We start from the raw sequence: 8,656 nt of genomic DNA on the forward strand, positions 1-8,656 counted from the left end.
GCCTGAAAAATTCCATGGACAAGAGAAGCCCAGTGGGCTATAGGACATGGGGTTGCAAAGAGTCGGACACGACTGACTAATGAGTACACACACTTGGATGCCGCCAAGTCTGAACCAGGGAGAGAGTTCTGAGAGTGAGAAGCAAGGCCAATTTAGCTCCACTGCTAAGAGGTGTGTGTAAAAAATAAAAAATAAAAAATCAGAGGTCTGGACCCATGGGGACGTGAGTTCTAGGGACAGGCAGACCCATTTCCAAGGCCCAGCTCTGGCCCCCATGAGCCTCAGTTTCCCTGTCTGTAAAGAGTGAAGCCGGATGATGATAGCCCCTTTCCCCCCGCTTGACCCAGGTTTCCCTGATGCTCTCATGGTTCACGTCTTTATCACAATAGCCCATAGGTCACACTGTGCTATTTGGCCATTGAGCGTGAAGGTGAAGTTGCTCAGTGGTGTCTGATTCTTTGCAACCTCATGGACTGTAGCCTACCAGCCTCCTCCATCCATGGGATTTTCCAGGCAAGAGTACTGGAGTGGGTTGCCATTTCCTTCTCCAGGGGATCTTCCTGACCCAGGGATCGAACCTAGGTCTCCTGCATTACAGGCAGACGCTTTACCGTCTGAGCCACCAGGGAAGCCTTTTGGCCGTTGTTTCACGTCTAATTCCTCTCTTTTCCCAACCTCGTCTCTTCCAAGCGTGGCCACAGCCCCCTGCATCTCACAAGTACAGCAGCTCTTCACACCTGTAGACCCTCGAGCTGACTTTGGGGCATCCTTGCTCAGCCCTCTGTAGGCTTCCCAGACTGGGGAGGGGGCACTTCAAGGACTAGCTGGACCCTCTTTTCTCTGTGCTCCTCATCACGGAAGCACAACTAGGAACCCTGGGAATAATGCAAGGAAAACTGCAGGAAAACCCTGAAAGGAAGAAGACAAATCTGTTCGGGGTCCTGGGACTAGAGGAGTGACAGGGGTCGACATCTTATGTCCTCTCCACCGAGAGAAGACCACCCAGACCTGGCATTTCCCAGCCCAGCCCATCAGTGAAGGCAGCCCTGGGAGGGCTGACCCCTCCCCTACACCCAACAGGGGTCCAAGTGACGACACCCGCCACCCTCAGCGGACCCCTGGGAGTCCTTCCAAAAAGCAGTAGGGGAACACTCTTCCCTGACAGAGGAATCAGTGAACAAAACTCACCCATATAAATGACAGAAAGAAAAGCGGGCAGAAAATAAATGAACAGAGCTTCAGGGACTATGGGGTAGCAAAGAGGATTCATCGTATGTATCATCAGAATCTGAGAAGAAGAGCAAGAGTGTGGGCTGAAAGAGGGTTTGAAGAAATAACGCCTGAAAACTCCTTTCATTTGGCATAAGACTCAAAAATAACAGACCCATGAAGATAAGAGAACCCCAAACAAGATAAGCCCAAAGAAATCCATATGGAGATATGTCATAATTAAACTCTGAAAATGAAAGACAAAAGCTTGGAAGCAGTCAGAGATGAACAGCATGTTATCTGTGGGGGAAACTTGGTTCCGATAAGAGTGGATTTCTCCTCGGAAACCTCAGAGGCCAGAAGGAAGTGGCATCATAGTTTTCAAGTGCTGAGTGAAAAGAACTGTCGATCAAATTCTTTATCAGGTGATACTGTCCTTCAGGGATGAAGAGGAAATGACATTCTGAGACAAAGGAGCATGTTGCTACTGACCCACCCTTAAAGGCTGACAAATGGAAATGCTTTCAACAAAAATGATACAAAGGAGCATCAAAGACCAACAGGACGGAAGAGGGACTAACGGAAAGGGTAGAAATAGAGGCATGTACGTGGACTATCCTTTTCAACTTGCAAACTGTGGAGTAACGAATGAAGCTTACGGAAAGAAAGGTCTGGCCTTTGCCCTTGGCTCCTGGGAGGTAAACTCTATGCCCTTGGAATAGCTTCTCTGATAGAAGCGGCTTTGTTTACTGGGGACCTTGAGTCACATCAGAGAGTCTATGCTAGCAGTGGTTTATGGTGGGGGCTCTGGGTCACCTGGGCTTCCCGGGTGGTGGTAGTGGTAAAGAACCCGCCTGCCAATGCAGGTTAGACATAAGAGATGCAGGTTCAATCCCTGGGTCAGGAAGATCCCCTGGAGGAGGGCATGGCAACCCACTCCAGAATGCTTGCCTGGAGAATCCCATGGACAGAGAAGCCTGGTGGGTTATCGTCCATAGCCATTGCCCAGAGTCAGACATGCCCGAAGCGACTTAGCACACAGACATGCACTGGGCCACCTGCTCTCAGTGCAACGAAAGTGGCAGATTTAAACACTAACATATCAGTAATCACCTTAACTGTAAACGATCTAAATACACCAATCCATAAGTCAGAGGCTGGTAGAGGATATATATACACATATCCAATCTATATGTTACTTCCAGAAATATCACTTCAAACTTGATGACATAGGGTGAGATTAAACTGATAGGAAAAAATATATCATAAAAATATTAGTAAAGAAATCACAAGTAGTTACATTACTTTCTGATAAAGTGGACTCCAGAGCAAGAAGAAATCACTAGAGAAAAAGAATGCACTGCATAATGAGAAACGATCAGTCCACCAGGGAGGCACTGTGATCTCAAAGGGGTCTGCACCAAAAATAGCACTTCAAAATACACACGTCAGAACTGACAGAGCTGGGTGGAGAAACAGACACATCTGCAATTACAGTTGAAGCCTTCACCTTCTCAGCAGCAGACAGAAATGAGAGGACAGAAAATCAGGAGGGAAATGGAACATCTGGTCAACGCCATCAACCAACAGACCCACATGCACGGAGCAGTCTACCCACAGACTAGAGGTCACATATAGACTTTTAAACTCCCCTAGAATATTCATCAAGGTACATCATACTCTGGGCCATGACCCAGACCTCAGAAAATTTGCTTCTATTTTTGGATGAGCCACACTGCTTGTGGGATCTTAGTTTCCTGATCAGGGATTGAGCCTGGGCCCTTGGCAGTCCTAACCTAACAGAGTACTAACCACTGGACTGTGAATTTGAAAGAGTTGAAATTATACAGAGTGTGTCTTCTGACCCTAATAGAATCAAACTAGAAGTCGATAACTGAATGACAAGAAGAAAATCTCTAGACACGTGGAGATGAAGCAACACGCTTCCAAATAAGCCATTGTCAAAGAAGATGCCTCAAAGGAAATTTAAGAAACAATACAGGACGGAATTAAAACGAAACGCCAGGAACCAAAAACGTGAGGTGCAGCTAAAGCAGTGCTGAGAGGGAAATTATAGCAGGAAGTGCTCACAAGAGAAGTGGGAAACGTCTCAAATCAATGATCTACATACATACTGCAAGAAACCAGAAAAAGAGTAGAAAAATAAACCCAAGAATAATGAGGGAAATACTAAAGAACAGAAATGGAAAATAGGGCAATAGAGCAAATCTATGAAAGAAAAAACTGGTTCTTTGAAAAAAAAATCAATGAAATTGAAAAACCTCTAGCAAGACTGACAAAAATAAAAAGAGTGAAGACCCCCAGCACCAACACAAGGAATAAAATGGAGAATGTTGCTACAGACCCTCCAACCATGTGAAAGCTAACAAATGAGTGCTATGAACAACGTTATGCTTGTAAATTTGAAAACTTGAAAGAAACGCACAATTTCCCTGAAAGTAATGAACAACCAAAACACAGGCAAGAAAAAATAGAAAACTTGAATATACTTATAACCTTTAAAAAAGCTGAGTTTTCCAAATTTTCTAGCATACTGAGTGCAGCACTTTCACAGCATCATCTTTTAGGATTTGAAATAGTTCAATTGGAATTCCACCACCTCCACTAGCTTTGTTCATAATGATGCTTCTTAAGGCCCACTTGACTTTGCATTCCAGGATGTCTGGCTCTAGGTGAGTGATCCCATCATCGTGATTACTGGGTCGGGAAGATTTGTTAGTACAGTTCTTCTGTGTATTCTTGCCACCTCTTCTTAATATCTTCTGCTTCTGTTAGGTCCATACCATTTCTGTTTTTTATTGTGCCCAACTTTGCATGAATGGTTCCCTTGGTATCTCTAATTTCCTTGAAAGAGATGGGAATACCAGACCACCTGACCTGCCTCCTGAGAAACCTGTATGCAGATCAAGAAGCAACAGTTAGAACTGGACATGGACAACAGACTGGTTCCAAATTGGGAAAGGAATATGTCGAGGCTGTATATTGTCACCCTCTTATTTAACTTACATGCAGAGTGCATCATGAGAAACACTGGGCTGGATGAAGCACAAGCTGGAATCAAGAGTGCCAGGGGAAATATCAGTAACCTCAGATATGCAGATGACACCACCCTTATGACAGAAAGTGAAGAGAAACTAAAAAGCCTCTTGATGAAAGTAAAAGAAAAGAGTGAAAAAGTTTGCTTAAAACTCAACATTCAGAAAACTAAGATCATGGCATCCAGTCCCATCACTTCATGGCAAATAGATGGGGAAACAGTGGAAACAGTGTCAGACTTTATTTTTTTGGGCTCCAAAATCACTGTAGATGGTGACTGCAGCCATGAAATTAAAAGACATTTACTCCTTGGAAGGAAAGTTATGACCAACCTAGACAGTATATTAAAAAGCAAAGACATTACTTTGCCAACAAAGGTTCATCTAGTCAAAGCTATGGTTTTTCCAGTGGTCATGAAAGGATGTGAGAGTTGGACTGTGAAGAAAGCTGAACACCAAAGAATTGATGCTTTTGAAGTGTGGTGTTGGCGAAGACTCTTGAGAGTCCCTTGGACAGCAAGGAGATCCAACCAGTCTGTCCTAAAGGAAATCAGTCCTGGGTGTTCATTGGAAGGACTGATGTTGAAGCTGAAACTCCAGTATTTTGGCTGCCTGATGTGAAGAGCTGACTCATTGGAAAAGACCCTGGTGCTGGGCAAGATTGAAGGGAGGAGAAGAGGACGACAGAGAATAAGATGGTTGGATGTTGCTGGATGGCATCACTGACTCAATGGACGTGAGCTTGAGTAAATTCCGGGAGTTGATGATGGACAGGGAAGCCTGACAAGCTGCAGTCCATGGGGTCACAAAGAGTCAGACACGACAGAGTGACTGAACTGAATTGATTAAAGAAACGGAATTTGCCATAAAAACTGTTCTGAAAAAGAATACGTGTGTGCTGTGGTAAGTTGTTTCCGTCATGCCTGATTGTACTCAAAATGCAACAGTCAAAAAAACTCAAACAACCCAATTAGAAAATGGGCATAAGACAAGAAGAGTCACTTCACCAAAGAGGATTTGCAATTAGATAGTGAGTGTTAGGTGCTCAGTTGTGTCCGACTCTTGGCGACCCCGTGGACTGTAGCCCGCCAGGCTCCCCTGTCTATGGGATTCTCCAGGCAAGAGTACTGGAGTGGGTTGCAATTTCCTTCCCCAGGGGATTAGATAGGAAGCATATGAAAATGTCCAACATCAGTAGCCAGCAGCATGAACAACACTGCACTAACAGTCACGGCAATTTCATTTAAGGCTGAATCTTAAATCAGTCCAGATGTTCTTTGGTAGGTGAATGGTTTGAGCAGACTCAGCTCAGCTCAGCTCAGTTCAGGTTAGCTCAGTCGCTCAGTCGTGTCCGACTCTTTGCGACCCCATGAATCACAGAACGCCAGGCCTCCCTGTCCATCACCATCTCCCGGAGTTCACTCAGACTCACGTCCATCGAGTCAGTGATGCCGTCCAGCCTTCTCATCCTCTGTCGTCCCCTTCTCCTCCTGCCCCCAATCCCTCCCAGGATCAGAGTCTTTTCCAATGAGTCAACTCTTCGCATGAGATGGGCAAAGTACTGGAGTTTCAGCTTCAGCATCATTCCTTCCAAAGAACACCCAAGGCTGATCTCCTTCAGAATGGACTGGTTGGATCTTCTTGCAGTCCAAGGGACTCTCAAGAGTCTTCTCCAACACCACACTTCAAAAGCATCAATTCTTTAGCGCTCAGCTTTCTTCACAGTCCAAATCTCACATCCATACATGACCACTAGAAAAACCATAGCCTTGACTAGATGGACCTTTGTTGGCAAAGTAATGTGTCTGCTTTTCAATATGCTATCTAGGTTGGTCATAACTTTTCTTCAAATGAGTAAGTGTCTTTTAATTTCATGGCTGCAGTCAGCATCTGCAGTGATTCTGGAGCCCCCAAAAATAAAGTCTGACACTGTTTCCACTGTTTCCCCATCTATTTGCCATGAAGTGATGGGACTGGATGCCATGATCTTCGTTTTCTGAATGTTGAGCTTTAAGCCAACTTTTTCACTCTTTTCTTTCACTTTCATCAAGAGGCTTTTTAGTTCCTCTTCACTTTCTGTCATAAGGGTGGTGTCATCTGCATATCTGAGGTTATTGACATATCTCCTGGCACTCTTGATTCTAGCTTGTGCTTCATCCAGCCCAGCGTTTCTCATGATGTACTCTGCATCTAAGTTAAATAAGCAGGGTGACAATATACAGCCTTGACTTACTCCTTTTCCTATTTGGAACCAGTCTGTTGTTCCATGTCCAGTTCTAACTGTTGCTTCCTGGCCTGCATATAGGTTTCTCAAGAGGCAGGTCAGGTGGTCTGGTATTCCCATTTCTTTCAGAATTTTCCACAGTTTATTGTGATCCATACAGTCAAAGGCTTTGGCATAGTCAATAAAGCAGAAATAGATGTTTTTTTCCTGGAACTCTCTTGCTTTTTCATTATAGGGGACTGGAATGCAAAAGTAGGAAGTCAAGAAACATCTGTAGTAACGGGCAAATTTGGCCTTGAAATATGGAATGAAGCAGGGCAAAGACTAATAGAGTTTTGCAAAGAAAATGCACTGGTCATAGCAAACAACCTCTTCCAACAACACAAGAGAAGACTCTACACATGGACATCACTGGATGGTCAACACTGAAGTCAGATTGATTATATTCTTTGCAGCCAAAGATGGAGAAGCTCTATACAGTCAACAAAAACAAGACCGGGAGCTGACTGTGGCTCAGATCATGAACTCCTTATTGCCAAATTCAGATGTAAATTGAAGAAAGTAGGGAAAACCACTAGACCATTCAGGTATGACCTAAATCAAATCCCTTATGATTATACAGTGGAAGTGAGAAATATATTTAAGGGCCTAGATCTGATAGATAGAGTGCCTGATGAACTATGGACAGAGGTTTGTGACATTGTACAGGAGACAGGGATCAAGACCATCCCCAAGGAAAAGAAATGCAAAAAAGCAAAATGGCTGTCTGGGGAGGCCTTACAAATAGCTGTGAAAAGAAGAGAGGCGAAAAGCAAAGGAGAAAAGGAAAGATATAAGCATCTGAATGCAGAGTTCCAAAGAATAGCAAGAAGAGATAAGAAAGCCTTCCTCAGTGATCAATGCAAAGAAATAGAGGAAAACAACAGAATGGGAAAGACTAGAGATCTCTTCAAGAAAATTAGAGATACCAAGGGAACATTTCATGAAAGATGGGCTCAATAAAGGACAGAAATGGTATGGACCTAACAGAAGCAGAAGATATTAAGAAGAGGTGGCAAGAATACACAGAACTGTACAAAAAAGATTTTCATGACCAAGATAATCACGATGGTGTGATCCCTCACCTAGAGCCAGACATCCTGGAATGTGAAGTCAAGTGGGCCTTAGAAAGCATCACTATGAACAAAGCTAGTGGAGGTGATGGAATTCCAGTTGAGCTGTTTCAAATCCTGAAAGATGATGCTGTGAAAGTGCTGCACTCAATATGCCAGCAAATTTGGAAAACTCAGTAGTGGCCACAGGACTGGAAAAGGTCAGCTTTCATTCCGATTCCAAAGAAAAGCAATGCCAAAGAATGCTCAAACTACCACACAATTGCACTCATCTCACAAGCTAAGTAAAGTAATGCTCAAAATTCTCCAAGCCAGGCTTCAGCAATACGGAACCGTGAACTTCCAGATGTTCAAGCTGGTTTTAGAAAAGGCAGGGGAACCAGAGATCAAATTAAGCAGACTGGTGCATGCAAACTGTGACTTGGATAAACCTCCAGGGAATTTCTCAGCTAAAAAACAAAAAACAAAAAAAACCCCAGTCCTCAAAATATACATACTGTAAGTAGAGGGCGCCCAGGGCTCCCCGGTTCGGGGTCGAGCGGCTGCACTCCTGCCTTTCTCGGGAGGTTCGCCCGCCGGAAGGCCCCTTGCTGCCTCCCACCCACTCCCCAGTGGCATACTGTGGCCAGCAGTAAGTTCAGTTCCTTCCCAAAAGCAAATGAACGTTAAACGATGACTATTCCTCTTCGCTTGACATCGCCACATTATTACTGCTTTCTAAACATCTGCGCAAGGAGAAAATAAACAGTTTGATAAATTCTGTGGAATTTACCAGAAATCTTCAGGGACTAAGCCCTCTGGCGCTGGCAGATGCCAACAAGGAGCCCCCTAGTGGCCATCAGGCTGCTCTGCAGCTTCTCACAGGGCTCCTGGCTATGGTTTTTCCAGTGGTCCTATATGGATGGAGTTGGACTATAAAGAAAGCTGAGCGCCGAAGAATTGATGCTTTTGAACTGTGGTGGTGGAGAAGACTCTTTAGAGTCCCTTGGACTGCAAGGAGGTCCAACCAGTCCATCCTAAAGGAAATCAGTCCTGAATGTTCGTTGGAAGGACTG

The 8,656-nt window shown here is 44.4% G+C and overlaps 1 non-coding gene across 1 annotated transcript; it reads right to left on the bottom strand.

Moving 5' to 3' along the window:
• Positions 1–556: 556 nt before the first annotated feature.
• Positions 557–629, bottom strand: TRNAY-GUA (transfer RNA tyrosine (anticodon GUA)). Its single transcript has one exon. It is a non-coding gene; the product is annotated as a tRNA-Tyr (tRNA).
• Between the last annotated feature and the right edge of the window lie 8,027 nt (positions 630–8,656).

This window comes from Capricornis sumatraensis, chromosome 22 (assembly GCF_032405125.1).
Source record: "Capricornis sumatraensis isolate serow.1 chromosome 22, serow.2, whole genome shotgun sequence".
NCBI lineage: Eukaryota > Metazoa > Chordata > Mammalia > Artiodactyla > Bovidae > Capricornis > Capricornis sumatraensis.